Raw genomic sequence first — 20318 nt, 5'->3', positions numbered from 1 at the left:
TATTTTTTGCTAACACGCTCACTGCTCCTGTTTCAACTACAAGGCGGTAATCAGAAATCAGAAAAATTGTTACTGTCATTATAATCAGGTACAATGAAATTATGACTGGATCATTTCTGTGCATCAGAAAAACAAACATATTAAAACATAAATGAAAGCAGAAACAGACAAACAGCAGTAATAAGCAGCTTTAAGATATAGTCAAAGTTATGTGCATTGTCCAGATTATTTACAAGGAAGTAGTTGGTAAAAATATAAATAAATAGATGTTGGATCTTAAAAAATCTGCAAGCTCACCACTAGATGCCACTAAATCCTACATACTGGTCCTTAAGTGGAGGAGGAGTCGGTGGAGACCAAAACAGAGCAAAAATGAAAGTAAAAATTGTAATATACTTTTAAAAAGTACTAAAAACAAATGCTACTTTTCCTCCTCTGGATATGTAAATAGGCAGTTTTTTGCTAACACATTCACCCTATCAAATTTACAAGGTAATAATGAAAAGATATAAAAGGGAGATTTACTATTGGACATTTATCAGGTGGACACATTTCAGTCCCTCCAGGATTTTGCAGACTCCTTTGGAGCCTAAAATTCTTGATATCACTGCAGCTTTTCTAAAGAGTCATGATGCATGTTGCAGTATTTTTAGGCATTCTTGCAATGAAATTGTGGGAGCATTTTTTCTATCATTCATTACAAAACAAAGACAACTTCCTCTGGGGAGAATAAAACCAAAGTCTGTTCTGAGTGTTCTAAGCAGCCTTACCACAAATAAAATATGCTTTATTTGTAAATGTCAATCAAAACAGCACAAAATTAGAGAATAAAAGTGCACATAGTATTTGTAAATAAATAGCATTCTTTTAAGTACCTGTGGAACTCACAGGAAGCTGTGATGATTGGTCAAATTTATGGACTATTTGCATGTGATTGGATAAAATTCCCAGGTTGTGCAGAATTCATAGAAACTGGTTGAATTTGCAATCTCAACATCGCAACTTCCTGGAGGGACTGATAAATATGGCTCCAAAAGAGTGCGAATGCTGCTCTGTTTTCTGTTGAATGTGTTTACAGCTTGTTGTTCTGCCCCCAAATGGGCAAAAAAAATCAATCACTCAAGGTTTAAGCTGAGGATGCACGGCTGCACGTCATGCATTTTTGACTGTCCTAAAACAACACCTGAACTGTGCATTTAATGGCTACAGCATCCATATTTTTGAGGACTCACACCTCTACACAGGCACACAATCTGTTACTGTATATCACTGCAGTGGGAGTGATGTAACACTTTGAGGGACCCAGAAATCCTCCACTGATGAAACCCGTCGAGAAGCCTAGAAATCCTCCGTTGACTTCTATCACGCCTGTGGATCTACCTGGCTGTCTGTTCTCATCAGCCGCAGACTCGGCAGGCTCCACTGCAGGGAGGGTTCAGCGCTAACACATGTCGGCCTAACTCTGCCTGTCACCATGAAATAACTGACACCAGCCGGGGCCGCGGCCGGCTGCAGAGAGGCCGTTTCAGAAAATAGCCTGAGCCGCGGAGGCGGGGTGGGGGTGAGAGGAAAAATACCTCTCCTGACTTGTCAGAGAAAATGTTTAACTGTGAGTGAAGGAAACATTGTTTTCCAGGGGTGTGTGTGTGTGTGTGTGTTATCGACGCATCTCACACTCATGACTACCGGTGGAGGCCTCTGTGGGCTCACATGGCGGAGGGATGTGGGTATGTTACCGCCACCCGGGGCCCCGCAACCGCGGACTGGAATCGTACTGGGAGCAAGTGTACAAAGGCCCCCATCCTCATCAACACAACATACCTCCGCCAGACAGAACAAATTACACCACCGCCACCACCCCCTCCCCAAAAAACAAGCTCACATTACCTCACAGCCAGACTGCAGCGTCTGTGTACGCTCTCGGCGCAATGGTACCTCTGTCGGGAGGGACGAATCGGGGGAAACCAGGGCCTGATTACTCATTCGGTCCTATTTGTTTTCATCTACCCGCCGTACTTTATCATACAATCTGAGGTCCGGCTCTCGCCACCTCCGAACCCTAAAACCCCTGAACAGAATCACGCCGATTCATCTGCTTTACGCTGATGGATGGATGCCCGCTGTTTATATTCCGCCTCTGGTTTCAGAGGAGGAAACTCCCCGTGCCCAAAACAGAGCGGGCTTTGAGCGTTTGTGCACACTGTTGTGGCTCTGGACAAGGTTCTTGCAGTTACTTGGGAAAGTGGGACGTCTACGTTTTTGTAATGTAAAAAATAACGTACAGTGCACTAATTTATCCTTAATAGGAACAGGACAAGTCAATCTACAGTCAAGGTGATCGCGGCCATTCTACACAACGCTGCAAAGCATTCGATTCAAATACGTGCCGAGATGATTTTTGACATTTTTTTGATGCCACGTTAATCTGCAAATAGCAGGTCAAGCGGGCAAGAAGTCAGACGAAGGAAAACCATAAAGAATCTGGTCAGTTGTCAAAATAAAAGACCCCATGCTGCATGTCTTTGGACTGTGGGAGGAAGCCGGAGTACCCAGAGAGAACGCACACGGACACGAGGAGAACATGCAAACTAAAAGGTCCTGCCTCAGACACCTGGGGATTCCAACTCAGAACCATCTTGCTTTGAGCCAAGTACCTTTCATTTGCCATTGTGTACTTCCTGAATAGTCTCAAGCAGCACTAACCTGATTATGGGGGGTCACGATATAAACCAAAACTGGTTCACAAACACAAATATCTGTAGAAGGCTATAACAATCAAATAGGTGTGGATAAATGTCACTAAAGTTATTACAGTTCATCCTGTTACTGTATCATATTTCATGCCAATCCATCCAACACTCTGTCGATGTTTCACTCTGGACCAAATTTATCCCTAATTGGAAAAACGAGCCATAAAGTAGGACAACAGAGGTCTGTTTTGTTGTTGACATGTTTTTCTGTTGCTTCAATCGAATGTTGATATCAGTTAAAAATATGTGTATTGAAAGGAAAATGTTTCGTCTTTTTAAAGATGAATTGAATAAATAGTTTTTTAAATGGATAATCAGCAGAAAAGATGGCTATTTTTTGAAAGAGCAGATAACAAAGTAAGAATTTCAAAGCGCTGCTTTGGTTGCATTTTGAAGTATCAGGCGCCAGTTCATTTGCAGTTAATTACATTTCCACCCAATGAATCTGATACAGTAACTGTTTTCTTCCAACCACTCTTCTTACATCTTGAGCTTTTTGATGGTCTGACGGTGTTAAAAATATATCCTCCTCTAACAAAATAACACCTTTTTGAATCCTGGGTCCAAACAGAAGCTGCAGCAGCGCCGGAATAACGTACATCTGTACGGCAGATTGTGCCTGTGCCAGGTGTGAAGTAATGTTCATTAAAAGTGACAAATACCTGATTTGTAAAGAAGTCATTGAGAGCAACATGTGTTAGAATGACATGTGTGATGTGGATGGTGAGAGAGGAACTTGTGAAAATTCGAAGGCTTTGTTGTGAAACCCAAGAAATCAAGCGAGACAGACATATAACACACATTCTTCCCCACATCTGTGTCAGTATGCACAGATACAGAAATTATTCCCTTTTCCCCACATTAAATCTAAAGCTGCTGCTCATAGCGTCACTACGGAGCCACTTTCCTCCTGCTGTGGCTCAGTCACAGTCCTGAGGACCTAAAGAACCGCCATGGCGGTCCCCTCGAGGGCCTACACCCCGAAAACACGCAAGTTTGTCAAGTCTAGTCAAGTCAAGTGATGAGTTAACCAGCAAGATGTAAGACTGTTATCAACCAGGCAGCCGGGAGCCTCAGACTCAAGCCCAAAAGCAAACGCGTTAATATGTGTCAAATTAAAATTTTTTGGCGAAATGCACCCCTAAAGCACAAAATCGCCTGATATTATGAGGGCCTCAGGGTGGGCCCTGCGTTATGATGTAGTCCTGAGGCCCTTTCTTGATCACTGTGTCAAAACTGACTCACTTATTCTGAGCAGTTGAAGGCAGAATCAGATGTTCTCAAATATTTGAAGGATATAATATATAAAAGATATAAAAATGTGTAAAATATCTTTGTCTAAAAGGTCTAAAATTTTCTGTAAGTTGTAAGTATACCAATACAAATATGCCTATTAAAAAAAGGTAAAAATACCCATAAAAATAAAACACATCAACGTCAATAGTGAGCCTAAACACGTCCATCAGTGCCTGCTTTGTTTTGGTGTCTGCAGAAATATTATGTTAAAATCTATAAAGCTACTACAGAGCGGTGTTAACCAGCTGTTTTGGGAACCTAACGGTCAAGTCTAAAGCTCAAATATTTAGATAAATATAAAGACGGTAGGGAAGATTATGGGAACGCCTACACTGCTCACCCTCCGAGGCATTTCTGAACAGTCCACTATTCAGCAGACCACCAGGATCTTATCTGACCCTTCCCATGTGCTGAACTCTCAGTATGTACTAATGAATTCTGGGATGAGGTACAGGCTCTCTTTTGTGGAAGCACAATTGTTATAAACATCCATTTGTCCAAATCAGAAAACTGCAGGTTTCACTAATTGCTTGTTTGCATGTGAAGTGAGATGTGTTGTTGCTTATTATTTATGCATATTTATGTGCGTGTTGTGAGACATATGCCTTTGAATCTTTGTAACTTTTAACCATGTGACTGACTGCTTTGCTAGATTGTATCATCTGAGGCTAATTTTCTCACATTACGTCACACTGCTGCTCCATAATTATTCATTATTATGCAATTTTAATCTATAGATTACTGAACTTCGTTGTTATATTCCTGGCACAGCGCTCAATGGTTCTCCTCACACTTGTCTGACAGACACTGTTCATGTTCACAATTATGTCTCTAACTCCGCTCCTGGCTTGCAAGGGGTCCCTCAGGGGTCGATCATTGCACATATTCTGTTTTCTCTGTGTTTGTTTGTTACCACTTGGCCAGCTGCTTAACCCCTCCTGCACGACTCAACAATAATGATTGGACGCTTGCCTTGGGCAAGTAAAATCCTATGTCTGGCAAGTAAATCTGGCAAAAAGAAAAGTCACGAAAGAAAGAAATTAAACCATTATTTTCATGCAAAAATGGCAGCAATCTTTCAAATATGGAGATTTCCTTTCTCTTTGGAGTTTAGACTGACAAAACAAGACATTTACAGACCTCAGCATGGACATTTTTCTATTTTCTAACATTATATACACCCTGCAGCCCTGGATTAAACATGAGAATTCACTTTAGTCTCTGTTGTTTTTTGATAAGCACTAGTAAATCGACAGGCAAGTAGATTTCTGACCCACTTGCAAAATCAGGGAAGTGAAAAAACATTTATGTCAAACCATATCTTATAGGTATCTCTTATCACTGTTATGCTGACAACATGCAGCTTTACCTCTCTGTTAAAGCCGATAACCTAAACACCGTTGCGTGTGTAGCAGTGTAAATATGCTGCGTTCAATTCAAAAAAATATTCCAGCCTCAGGAACAAATGCTTTGGTGGACACAACCTCTAAAAGGTCATAACAAGGACGGGTTAAACCCTCTGTAAAAGATGGTTGCATATACTGTAGATAACATTTTGCCGTGCTGATTTGCATTTCCATTACCACTTTTGAACACGCCGCAACTGTGCTGAATGACGCCCAAAATGGACCCTCTATGAAGCGGGGCCCAACTCTAGAAAATATGCCAAAACATGCAGAAACAGAGAAGATGTTTTTAAAAGTCTCTGTGCGTTCAGCTCTCAGTAATTCTGTAGCTTCTAACTGAATCTCTGTGGTGTGAATTTTAGTTTCTCTACTGTGTTTGCTGTTTCATGTTCGCTTTTAGCTGCACTGAAGTCATGTTGAAACCACTAATGAAAAACCCAACATTTCCTGATTTAGCTGCTTCATACTATGGAATAACATTATAATATCCAACTTGGTAACACTCAGCTCGTAACAAACACTTAACTTTTCTGTATTTTTTTTTACAATAAAAGTAGGTGTAACTCTTCAATTTCCAGGTCTCATAATTTCATGGTAAATAGGTGGCAATTACCTTAGAAATAACCCACACACTACCTCCAAATTCCCTCTAAATTTCATGGTACACATGATAATTTGCATGTGTTGTTTTCATGCTTATTATCAAATAATTAACCATGAAATTTGGGGGTAATTTCTAATAAATTTTAAATGTATTTCTTGGTAATTACTACCTATTTATCATGAAATTACAGGACCTGGAAATTGAAGCGTTACGCCGACTTTTATTGTAAAGAAATTACAGGAAATTAAGTGTTTGTTCGCCATTTTACAGCCACTTGACTCAAGATGTAAATCCCTGCTGTGCTGGGCTGACCTGGCCAGCACGTGTATGAAAAAGTAGCATTAAAGTAACCTCGCTTATGTTGCTACATTTTAATCTCATTACGAGAAAAAAAACACCTTCACAACATATATTTCTCTCCTGAAATGAAGAGCTCTGCTGCACATTTCTTTCAGCGGATCAATCATTTATTTCTGCCCTGAGAACAGAGGAGAAACTTCTACAGCAAAGCAAAGCAAACTAAAAAAACTGCACAAAAAGCAAACGGGACTTCAGTAGCTCTGAAGTGATGCAACTGATGATCAGTTTTCATCACTGAAAATGGCTCCAGGTTGTTTCAAGTTGTTAGACACAAACCAGCCTGTTTAAGCTGACAGGTAAAATGAAGGATTGTGGTATTAATCTAATAAATTTGAATATGGGTCCAGCATTTTTCTTCTCTAGATCCAATTTGTATTACACATGAGTAACATATTCATTCATCTTTTAATTATGTATCATTACTTAGTCATTCTGATACCAATGGATTACCCACTGCAGAGTGTAACTAATTGCAAGACACACTTGGTACAAGTTAATCAAGAGTTTCCCTCGAAGGAATCCCTTTTACTGTAATCTAATATACAGGAATGTTCTATTCTGGAGTTGGCCACTTCTTCCTCTTCTCCTCCACATGCAATATTCATGACGGCGACTTCTTCCTTAAAACCCTCTCCTCTCTCCTCTCCTCACCAGGTGGGGAAGCAAGCATGCGTCTCCCGACAAAACCCCAGCCACTCGGTGCTTTTTATAGACTCTCCCTCTCAGTCTCTCTGAACGGTTAAGCTGTCCCTGGGTTCCTCTTAGCTATTGTAATCCATACACAATACCCACACATTTAATGGGAGAGACGCCTGCAATAAAGCAGAGGGTGCATTTCGCAGGGAGCAATTTAGCCTTCAAACAATATGCCAAGGTTTGCTTCCTTGGGACAATACTGCTGTTGGGTTTTTTTCCCCTCTTGTTACAATGCAGAATAGCGGATATAGTCATTACAGTTTGGGCTTGATGACGGCAAAATGAGAAGAGTGGCGTGCTTGTATCGCCTGTGAAACTTTGCATTGAGTCTTTGTGGAATAAATGTTCAGGATTGCGGGGCGGTGACGGCCCAGCGGTGTGCCCTTTTAGCGAGCGCAGTGTCCGGCCGCTATCTCTCATCTCAGCCGGCTTTCAGGCTAAATGCGAAACCCACCTGGGCTAAAGGAGAGGGCCCTCGTCCCCCCCTCCTCTCCCTCTCCACCACGAGGATACACAATACCTTCCTCGCACTAACCTGTGGGGACAATGGACAATAAAAAGCAATCATTCTCACTTCACCAGCACAATTACTGTACAACCTAGCTCCCCTGCCTTCTTCCCCCACTCCCAGCAGAAAGTGAGAGTAGAAGAGCGAGTTCTTTTGAAGCGAACATGGCTTCGACTTCTCTGCTGCTTGCTCCTCTTCCCTCCATTTCCCTTGGTGATAAGATACACAAGAGCGAGCGCACTGGCACAGTGCATGCTGGGATAATGTGGCAGCGTGCTGCTAAGCACTTCCTGTCCACAGCAAGTTGCAGGGGTTGTAGTTGCAGCATTTTCCTGCAACTTTGATGGTTTTCTTCGCTCCTTTCAGAAAGTGCATTAGAATTAAGGAGTAACTTCTGTATTTTTCAAACTAGGCTGTATTTTACCAGGTTTTTGTGTCTAAGTGACTAATGTGAACAACAGTTTTTGAAATTGGTCCAATACCGCAACTGAGCAACTGCCCCCATCAGAGTATGTCCACTAAAAGTGCTTGTTTTTGCCACTGGCAGGCTCAGACTGTTACTCTAAGTGTCTGATAACATTATGGTGAAGATCACTACAGAAATACACCTTTATTTAAAGAGTCAGATCTGATTCATCACTCTCAACAAAGCCACCAGACTCTATCTACAGAAAGGGTAATTTTATCATTGTAAAACAAACCTCACTTAAAGATCTAACACTGTGAGTTCAGGTTTATTTCAACCAAACCAGAGTTGCTGATTGGTAGAACAGTGACAAGAAGAACCAAGATGGGTTTGCTGAGTTTTGTTTTGCTTCTGCTGAGTTTGAATGAAGTGTGTTTTACAATGATAAAATGACTTTCTTTAAATCGAGTTTGGTGGCTTTGGCGAGAGACATAACTCTTTTCCATAATCTTGGCAGACAACAATCTGAGCCAGTCTGAGGCAAAACAAGCCAGGATATACACTTCCTAAGTCCCACCCCTTTTTGTGGAAATGTAAAAATCCTTCGAAGGTCCAAAGTCAGTGTGACGTCACACCCGTGTTGAATATATTCCAATCTTACTAGTTGAAAAAACTTTATTGTGCTTGATTACAATGCATTACGCAGTAGTTTGCGTATACAAACAACATATCCACATGTCAACTTGGACAGTACTGGGTGTCAAACTGATTTAATGAAACACAAAAAACTGTTCATGTGCGAGGCAGCCATCTTGGATTTTGAAGCTGGGGTTGGTGAGGTTCCTCAACTGGAACTGGAGGCATTCCAGTTGAAATTTCCAACTGGGAACTCGGAAATTCTCACTTTCCAGCACAAATGGAATGCACCATCATAAATGCTTTGTGCCAGGCTTGTCTATGTTGAAACAAAAACCTCATGTTGAAGATGGTTAAAGACGTTACTGGGGGACCTAAAAACGACAAATGCAGTCACATCTTAAGTTAGCTAATATTAGCAAAGTGTCTGATAGAAACATATAAACAAATCCTGACATATAATTTTAGCAAAATACTTATAACTACCAAGCTAATCAACATCAATCTTTGGCTATCTGTTGCATGTGTTAGCTAAATGCTAGCTAACTAGATAGCTACTCTACATCAATCATTATCTAGCTAGTTAGCTTGTGTTGTGCTAACATTAGTTAACTTAAGATGTGACTATAGCCTATGCATGCTTCTTTTGACCATCTTTATAATTTTGTTTTCCTATACAGATTAGCCTAGCATTTAGCATATCTAAGCTCAAGAAGACAATTTTCGTTTCCTTGGATGGCGAAGGAATGACCCACCCTCTTCTGCCTCTGACTGGCTGGGTTGGGCGGATCATTCCTTCGCCATCCTAGGAAAGGAGAAAATGCCCGTAAGGATTATATTGCAGCCAGTTTTGCAGCTGATGGCTGTAGTAGTCTCCCTTAATTCCGGACTAATTTCAAAAACTGTCAACCCCATTAGTTACTTTGACACAAAAATATGACAAAATAGAATCCAGGTTGAAAAAAAACCCCCACAAATTTACCCTTTAATACTAGCTAGATCTCCTTAGAATAAGATGCATCAACTTCCTTGGAAGTCTTTTAAACATCAACGTGGCATCGTGCATCCGATGGCACTGGCACGGCTGGCTGTACTTCATTAAGATGGTGCAGATATCAGTAACTCAGGCTGTCATTAATAATGACAAGACCCACCGCTTAATACATGTCCACTGTTAATTATCAGAGGCCATGTCTGTTAAATATCAGATTCCTCCCTCTAAATAGTGGGCAGTTCTCCCTTGCAGTCTCATCTGTCACTGTAAATGTCATCACTTTATTCTCTCGTTGGCGACCGTGACAGGCCCCACTTTGAGCCCCGCTTTATCTCCTTTTGCCTTCCATTCTCCCGGCTACAAAGATTCCCCTTTCTCTTCTTTTCTTTTTTTTTTTTTTTTTCCTTTTCCACCACTCACTGCTGTATCCGCTTTCCACACGTGGCAAATGATTGCCCGGGTAAAGGTATTTTCTGTTTCAATCTTACACTTTCCCAAGGGAGAACAAAAAACGGGGGACAAGCTTTCTGCAGCTGGTTTCACTGAGAAAATTGTTCAGAATTGCCTCATTCCAGGGCAGATTAGCGAATGCATACAATCCCAGGCTAAGTGCTATTGTGCGCCACAATTTGGCCATTATACTTTGTCTTTTCCATTTAGAGAACCCCTACCCAATTAAAGTAATACAGCCCTTCCAATACCTGCTCCCAATTAAATCTGGGCGGTATTACCTGCCTTGATAGAGCTGGCCATGGCTCCTCAACACTCACTTGCATTCATTAGGCCTATTCAACGTGACGGAGCTGATGACAACGATTCAAGTTGCTCTCCCTCCATCCCTCCCCCTTGCCACTCTCTTCTCTCTTGTTCTCCCCCTCTTTTCGGACGGGCTCTCACTTTCTTTCTTTTTCTTTTTTTTGTCCCTGCCTTTCTCTCTGTCACTCCTCTCAAGACTAGAAATGCCTGCCGCTTACTCTGAGGACTCAGAATTGGCTGGGGAATAGAGGGGAGTGAGGAGGGTACCCCCCCCCCCCACCCCACCCACCCCCTCTTTTTCTCTTTCTTCGACATTTTCTCGCCTGCCCCTGGTTTTGTTTCCCAGGTAGCTGGGATTTTTTTTTTTTTTTCCAGCTCATTGTGCCTTTTTCAAATCCTTCGTCCATGCTGCTTGGTTGGCACCATTTTAAAGCCCCAACTTCACAAAGAAAGAGCTTGTCCAGGCCACTGACTCGATTGACAATTTCAGAGTGTTAAAAAAATCCACAAAAGCCGGAGCTTGGGGTGTCGCTGAAGTGGGGGGGAAGCCGTCAATATGACATGTCTGCTGTCCAAACCCATAACCACCAGGTGTTTGTAGCCTTTCAGGAAAAAATCCGTCATATCCCACTGTTCCAATTGAACTCGTGGCTCATGCAAAAAAACTTTTCTTTCACTATTCACAGTGTCACATTTCATAAAGCTGCAGTTATAATGAGCCAGGCCAACAGAGGGAATATGCTGACAGTGGTTGTACTTAAAGCTGGGACCATCAAAATGTGCATGTGTCCTGTATTTAACACGCTAAATAGCCCTGAGAATATTGCTGGATTTCCTCAGAGGCTTCATTTCTGTTAATGAATATTATAATAGGACAAAAAGGAAATGTAGTTACTTGCTATATGGAGTCTATTCTGCATTCCTCTATGGACAGAAGTGGGTGAACGCAACACGGTTTAAAGTATGGGGCCATGGCCTAAAAAGAAATTAACAGGATGAAGATTTTTTACATGTTGCATCCCCAAAATAAACTGAAAATGTTGAGAATAAAGTCATTTTATTCTCAACATTTTTTTTCTTAAACATTTTATTCTCAAAATGAAAAGAAAATGACACATTTATCATGGCAAAAAGAATCTATGTTAATGTTTGCAATATTGCAAGAGTCGATTTTATCTGTAACTTTGTTTATTGTGTGTTTTGTCTCTATTTTCGTAAATGAATTACATTTAAAATACGAGTGCAGGGAGGTGAAGACAGAGCCTGACTAGACTATTCTAGAGTTTAAATGAGAGGTGCTCGATCAGGGGTGACAAACATACGGCCCATGGGCCAAAACCAGCCTGCTGAAGAGTCCAGTCCGGCCCTCCAGATGACTCTGCAAAGTGTGATATTTGTGAGGAAGTCATTAATTCTAATTTTCAAATAAAATGCACTGCAATTCCCGATTTATGTTTTACTTCTTTAAACTCTTTGTGGCCCATGAACAAAAATGACTGACATCCCTGTGATAGATTATACAAATATAATATTATCATGCCTGTGTTATCAACATGATGTCAGTAAAGGATAAGGTTTGCAATATTTCTTTTCTTTAGTTCTTTTCCTATTCTGTGGTTCTTCCATTCTTCAATCTACAAAAAAAGGCTGAGTACATACTTTTATTTTATTTAAAAAAAAAAAAAAAAAAAGTTACTTAAACTGGAGTAAAGAGTGCATTTTTGGGGAACTATTTGTAGACAAACCAACACAGTTTTTGAAATAATCCCAAAATTCAATTACATTTGTGTACATAGACATGAAATGTTTTAATTCCATGGTTATGTTAACAAGAATAAATACACAACATCTGGTTACACTTTCCAAATAAAGGTCTTGGGACGGACTAGGCGCCACAAATACTTGGTTTAGTAAAAGATCGTGGTTTGGGTTAAAATAAGTGCTTCTATAACCTGAACCTGACACCCTTGGTGGACTTTTCTTATCACTTTGAAAGCCGTCCTGAGTGTAACAAAAAATATGTAGAATCTGTGTCTCGGGCTGCAAGTACAGTATTTACATCAGCAGGTGAGGTATGAGGGATTAACTGAAAGTAAACTACAGTACCTGAGCTTTTACTATGAAATACTGTACGTCTGCTGGCACAGATCCATTGCCAGTCTTTAGCTGCACAAACATTTTATTAGTGGGATCAATTGTTGGTTTTGATATTTTCATGGAACTTATTGACGATAAGAAAAATAATATCACCAGCTCCTTTTTAATGCAGAAAATATCTGCACTAAATCATCTCTCATTTCTAAAAGACATCTCATCTAATACTGAGTATGGAGGAAAAATTGCTCTTAATAATTTCTGAGCCTTGCAGAGTTTGAGCATAGATCATAAAATATATAAAAGAGGCATTGCAGAATCAGGTATTATACGCTACATGAAGCTAAAAATCACTTTTGCAGGTTTACATGCTTCCATCAAACACCTCGTACCCAAAAGAGCAGATAAATCCTCCCTTTGCTGTTGGTTTTACTCTCAGTGACATTTAGAGATAAAGTAGTGTAAGGAGGAAGACAGAGGAGGAGGAAGAGGAGGGGCCTCCTCCTCCTCCTGTACGCCAGTGAGAGTGACATTCTCAGGACCCCCCATGAGGGGAAACCTCTGGGCCCTGCTCAGCCGACACTGGGAATGATATCAACTTTCCCTTGTCAATCCGGAGCCGGAGGATCAGCGGCTCGGTCCGCCTGATAAACCAGTCAGCTGAATGTAACGTGGGCAAAAACTTATATGTGTGTCATTTTTATCATTGGAGTGTATTTTGATGTGTGAAAAGCTTATTTCTGAAAAGTTTCAAGGCCATTTTGGGAATAAAAAAGCTTTAATTTTACTTTAAAAGTCTTAAACTTCAACATATGCTGCAAGAAAATCTCATCCACGTTCCTGTTTTCATGATTTCGTGAGAGTCCTTGATGGAAATTCAATTTACAACATTGTGATAAACAAATAAAAGGTAGTCAAGAGATTGGGTGCTATTTCATCATAATTTACAGTTGCAAACACCTCCGAAGCGCTTTAATTTAAGCACTTGTTTATGGGGGAAATACATTTTCTACCTATACTCTAATGGAGCCCTTTTTCACTTAGGCAAATGTGCAGCAGCACCGCACAGCCAGCCAATCAGATTCAGGCGAAGTAGGTCTGTGTGTTCCGACCTTGGGAGCCACGGCAACCCAGGGATCGCGCTCCCCTTTGATATGCCAAATCAAAGATCCCGCTTCGGCAACTGAAGGCTGTTTTGTTGCTCTAGTACTTGTTGTTTTTCCCGTGTCCATGTTAAAAGGGAAATTGGCCGTGACTTTCATTCACGCTGCTCGCATAGAAAAAAAAAAAAAAAAAAAAAGGAAAAATGATCAACCTTTCTCACCTTGAGGTAGATTTTAAAGGGAACGCGGCGAGGATGTTTGACATGCTGCACCGTGGCTGAAGAAATAATGAGGTATTGGGGGAAAGTATTGAAAAAATGAGTGAATAAAATATCCTTCCTCCTCCTTTTTGGTTTGTAATATCGCTGCACTGGACTCTGAAGACACGTGCATGTATGCAACCACTTAGCAAAAGGCTGAGAGTATGGAGAGGAAGCCGGATGGGAGAGGAAGATAAAGGATGGCTAAATTCAGACCACATGGCCACATGGCTGTACGAGTGGAGTCACCAGGGGCTACTTCCAGTCACGGTAGCTTTATGAAACTGGGATAAGAGGAGGGAGAGGAGGCAGGGGATGAAGATGTTCGCTGTTTACATGGCGACGCTGTGAGATTATCATTACGGAGAGGGTCGTCAAATTTCAGCAGGAAAGCTCAGCGGGGGGATTTCTACTGGATGGTTTTGTTGCTTTTATATAAATTTAATGTGTTGACTTGCTCTTCTCATTTCATGAATCGTCTCTGGCTTTATTTTTTTTGCAAGATGGTTTTGATTTTCTTTTCATTTTGTTACTCAAATGTTATTCTCTAAATGCACAATGTAGAGTGACATACCTGTTTTCAGAGCTGCCTGTCCGTTTACTTCCTGTCAATCCTATAGCAACGTGGCGAATCACTCAGTATACATAACAAGACAAAAATTATCTAAAAGATGTAACAAGAAGAAAATGACCTAAAATATGTAACAAGACAAAGATGATTTAAAAGACATAAGAGGAAAAGAATGTAAAGACGTGGTGAGAAGAAAATGACATAAAATAAGTCACAAGACAAAAATGACGTAAAAGACATAAGGAGAAAATGACAAAAAAAGATTTAACAAGAAGAAAACAAATTAAAAGATGTAACAAGAAGAAAAATAACGTAAAAGTAATAACAAGACAAAAACGTAAAAGATGAAAACAACATAAAATACTTAAGAAGAAGAAAACAACTTAAAAGATGTAACAAAAAGAAAACTAACGTAAAAACCATAAGAAGATCAAAATAACGTAAAAGTTCTGACAAGATGAAAATAACGTAAAAGATGCAACGAGAAAACAATGTAGAAGACTTAACAAGACGAAAATGACATAAAAGACGTCACAAGACCAAAATAATGTAAAAGTCATAACAGCATGAAAAAAACAACACAGGAAACATCCAGGAAAACTCGATCTTGGAGAAAAGATGAGGTTCAGTTTGCTTTGCACAGAAACAGCCTGTAGAAATGTCCTTCAGAGGACAACTTCTTACTTTAAAACCTTGAGAACATTTCAGAGCCTGTACTTTTACTTGAGTAAAGAAGTTGAATCAGTACTTCTACGTTGACCAGTCTTTTTTTTCACATGCATCTACACTTCTACTTGAGTAAAAACGTGTACTTTTGCCACCTCTGTTTGTTATACTGGAGAGAAAAACACCAAAACCATTTAGACAGATAAACAGCACTATTAGTACAAGAAAAAATATGTATTTTGGGGTGAACTGCCCCTTTAAGATGAGCATTACAAGCTCTACAAATCTACAAATTAAAAGACATTTGCATACAGCTGATCAATATTGTAAATTTCAAGGTTTCTCTTTCACCTTGTACTATCTGCACTGATGCTCCCTCATTTTCCTCCTCAGCAGATGTTAGTGACTAGCTGGAAATTAGCGCGGACACTAACCCCGGCCAGCTTTTAATTAATTTTACACAGACAGTAGTGCAGTGACCCCGTGAAAAAGGACGAGGCACACCCGACTAATCAGCCTGAACCCCCATGACATCACTCCTGGACCTGCCAAGCCAGCCAAAACAGGGGGAGCCTAGGTAGTTTACTGTGGATACAAAGCGCCAATTTATCACTATAAGCAAATGCTAACCTAGGAGCGTTGCCCCCGGCAGAATTAATTGGCCCTCTCCCTGTCTGTGAAGTGTCTGGCCTTGTTTAAAAAGACAGGCTGCCCCAGAGACCCCCGCTCTCAACGCGCTGCTCTGAGGAGCTGCGCCGCTATTGGCTGATTGATAGCCATGGAAACCCCTGCTCTGCATAACCAGGAAGTGCTTGTTCAGGAAAATGATTGGACGCTCAGACCTGAGGCGAGCGGATGTTGTCAAGAAGTTGCAGGGAGCACACATGGGACAGGTTTGTGCCTTTGAATTGTGAATATTCTGGGACACTGAAATCAGAGTTATATTAAATTAAAAGTTTAATAAAATGGACAGATTAGATTAAGAATCTAAGGCCAAAGAGACAAAGATAAGATAAAGGAGATATGAGCAGACACTTATTGATCAAGCTAATCAATCTAAAATGTGCTCAACTTGAACTATTTGTCGTCCTCTAGACCTACTTCTGCTTTAAGAGAGCCGTGTATGGAAATTATAGATGTGGAAAATGTTCATACTGTTCAAAAACATCCTACAATGCAACATTTCATCACCTCCATTCTGGAAAAAAAATATGACATGAACATATTAACTCTACACTAACATGTCATTTATATTTTGTGTGTTTAGTGTATGTGGGCAGACACACAAACAGAGCATAATCTCAAACAGAGCGTAAGGGAGACCATACGGCTGTCATTAGAAACGGGAACATATATAATATTGGATTTATGAAAGTAACAGTCAGCTGTGAGAGGGAGTTCCTTTAAATGATGTTAAATGATGTAATTCTTGTAATGTAGTATTAACCTTGCTGTTTTTTTGAAAAGTCTAATTTTGTGAAATATTTTCATTTTATTAAATAAATGTTCACCTTTTCAAAAATGTTGAAATGACGTAAGCTGAACCTGAAGCTGAGTGAACCTGAAGAAGCTACAGGTGGAACACGGTCGCTCTTAAAGTTACACCTCGGTGTGTGGTGGTTTATTTTTGTTCTTGACTTAAGTCCTGCCACCAACTAGCAAATAGTTACTAATATTGCACTGTAAAAAAAATAATATAAGAATTTAGTGGAATCAGCTAATCTTTATTAATCCTTATTTGGTTCTTAAACTTAAATTTTCTCTTTTTTTTCAGAACATATAAACATGAGTTCTTCTAACTTGAAGTCTTTTGACTTGAAATGATGAGTTGAATGAATGCACTTACAACTAATTAAATGAAGTTTCCACAGAAATGTGATTAGCATATTAGCAGATTTCCAAGCATGCACTGCTTCTATGCTAAAATATGATGCCATAAATGAGAGTTCAATTAATTCAGTTCAACTCAACATGTTCAATAACCTTAAGATATATAACCTCAAGTTTATTTGACTAGAAAAGTTTATTTGTGTTGAATCATTACAAATTACCTCAACTTGTCTTTTCAAATTCAGTCAAATGAAAATTTTAAGGCAGCCTGAACACTAACTTTCTGCAGTTAAAACAAATACTTTTTCTATATATAACAAATATTTCAGATCTCAAAGCTTTCTATACTTTTAAACACAGAGTTACTGCCTGTTGGTCAGAGAAATCAGGGCATGCAGCGAGTGCCACGTTTAATGGAGTTCCTGGTCACTGCGTCGGTGCTTTTCCTGCCAAAAACGCCATCCACACGACATGCTCCAGGGTGCGCAACCCCAGCAGCGGAAACAACACAACTTAACGCTTTTTTTTTCACGAGGAATGAGGGGGACTTTCACGTGTCCTGCATGCTGCCGCCTTGAGCTGATAGATGGAGGGGAAAAAGCAAGAAAAAAAAAAAAGGAACCCTTGTGATTATCTATTGGCTCTTTCAACCCACTCTACTGTGACTAAGAAAGTGTGGGTACATTGTAAGAGCAACTTTCTAGTACATTAGCTGGAGATTGAAGGCTCCTACTGTAGGCTGGGAGGAAAAAAAAAAAAGAGACAACAGAGCTCTCCCTCCCTCCTCTTCCTCTCCTTCACCCCACCACCCACTCTTTCTTTATCTGGCCTCTCCCGTTCAGTTGAGAGAGTGCAGCCCTATCTTGCCGGCCCATCCGCGGTGTCTCCTTTCCCTGGCTCCTGTACTTGGGGGAATAATTAATCGGGCTAACAGGTAAGAGATACCGAGACGTGGCATAAGAGCAGCTTTCAGAGCTTTGTGTGTGTGGGGTTTCCACGCTGAAATGGATCCGCTCGCCACTCAGGGCCCTTTTCACCGGAGGAGCCGTTGAGGAGGGGTAGGCAGCTGTGAGCGGATCTCACCGGACAGCTATAGCAACGCCGCCCCCTCCTCCTCCTCCTTCACCTCGCCCCCGCCCTCTCCAACCTCTCCTCTCCTCTTCGAACCTCACGTCCTTTATTTTTTTGCTTCCCCACCACCACCGCCGCCACCTCCTCCCCTCCTCCTTCTTCTTGTCTCGGAGAAATGAGGCTCATGCACGCATCGAGGCGGCTCAGGGCGCCGGAGCAAACTGGAGGGCCCTTGGACACTTTCCCCTGATCTGTCCTCCACCAATCACCGCTAACACCTTTCACTCAAGCAACCAAGCATGACTCACCTCCACACACACACACACACACACACACACACCTTCAGCACTAATTTACTCCTGTTTTGCTTTTTTTTTTTTTTTTTTTTTACAGTATCTAGCTTGAATTGGAGCCTAAAAGTAACTGCTGTCCTTCCCAACAAAGACTTTCTAAATAAAAAGACCTGGATGTGACAGTACAGTTTGTAAAGCAGCATGTTTCTGAAGGATTATTTCCTGGCGGAGACTTCAGTTTCTTCCTGTGGGTGTCAGGTGATTGACAGCGAGCAGAATGTAAAGTAATACCGGCGCTGATGTGAAAACATTCACGTCGGTACACTGAAATCGTGATAAAACAGACAACTTTTACAAAAGCCAACGCGAGGCTTCATGTTCGAAGCCATTAATGATGCTGAAAAACACTGAATAATAGCAAGTGGCTTGTTTTAAAATAGAGAAAAGACGTCCTAATTCTCATTTTGAGTTAATTTTATTTATATAATCCAACATAACCTTATAAGAGGGCAAAAAAAAGAAATAATCTCAGGATGAACAGAGGGCAGATCTATTTTATGTTAATGAAAAAATAGTTGATTCCACTTAATTCTTGTATGATTGTTTTTATAGTGTATATAAATTGAGTGTGTACAGACTGCAGGGAGGACAGAGGAGGAGTGCCAAACTCTAGAACACCAGTATCAAAGCCGTTCAGCTGAATTTAATAATTTTTTTACAAATAAAAACCTTGGCAAAAGAAAGCATACTTCTTATAGATATAAAACAGATATAATATTGCATAAAAGCAAGGTGACTGAATGTTTACAGCCATTAATGACGCTGGAAAATACTGAATACTAGCAAGTGGCTTGTTTTAACTTGGAGAAAAGAAGCCCAAATTCTCATTTTCTCACTAATTTTGCTTTAGAATTAGTGTCCTCTGTCCTTAAACCCTTGATTTGGGGAAGAAAAATCTCCTCAAAAAAGGAAAAAAATGGACAAGACCTGAGGAAAAGCAAATGAGAAGGGATGCCTCGTTTGTACGGACAATCAGAATGACAAAAATATAGATTCTAGACATAATATTGAGTATTTGCAGACTGCAGGGAAAACAGGAGTAGGGCACCAAACTTTAAATAAACAATTTAATTAAAATTATTTAGCTGGAAAGATTCTTGCAAGCAAAAACTGCAGCATGTTCGCCCTCACAATGTTGTGATGGCAACAAGTAACAGATTCAACCAATCCCTGCAATTCTGTCCAATCACCACAACTTTCCCACAGATTTAACCAATCATGGTAGCTTCCCACAAGTTCCACCAACCACAGTAGCCCCATTCATTCATCTCAATGAACCAACTCAATTTTTTATTGTTTACTTTTTTATTATTGACATTCTTCATTCTCTTCACACTTTTTAATTTTATAATTTTGAACTGTTTTGACTGACTTTGTGCTCAAATACAGTTGTGCACAAGCACATTTACAAATAAAGCACACTTTGTTAGAATATTTGTAATTTTTTCCCAACTTTTTCTTGCAATTTTCTCCTGCTCCTGCAATTTCACTGCAGAAAACACCTGAAAATATTGTAAGAAGCATCACATTTTTTTTTTCAATCCCAAAAAAGCCTGCAAAATCCTAAAGGGACTGAGAAGAGCAGACTGTATCTGTAGTAGCAGGCTAGCATGGCCTAAATTAAACCTATTTAGCTGAATTCAAAGCAGATTTTTGCAAATAAAAACTTAAACATATTCTTATATTTCTTTCCAGGAATATGCTGAGCCATACTGGATAAAGACATGATAGATTTTGAGTATTTGTTTGGTAATTAGGGAGCTAAAATCTACAGTTTTCACAACGTATAGCCGATAAAAGACCAGACAGCAGCTGCTGTGGTGTGATACAGTAGCTGGAGTACAAGTACAGTAAAAGTAGGAATTTGCCGACAGTACACACACGCCTGCACACTTCCCTCTTTTCCCTTTTCTCCTGTTCTTTTAGTGAGCAGCGTGTCACTTCAACAGCAGTTGAGT

The sequence above is a fragment of the Lutjanus erythropterus genome, chromosome 24, assembly GCF_056507025.1.
Source record: "Lutjanus erythropterus isolate fLutEry1 chromosome 24, fLutEry1.hap2, whole genome shotgun sequence".
NCBI classification, from domain to species: Eukaryota; Metazoa; Chordata; class Actinopteri; order Lutjaniformes; family Lutjanidae; genus Lutjanus; species Lutjanus erythropterus.
The sequence above is the reverse complement of the archived record's forward strand: the minus strand, read 5'-3'. Positions refer to the sequence as shown.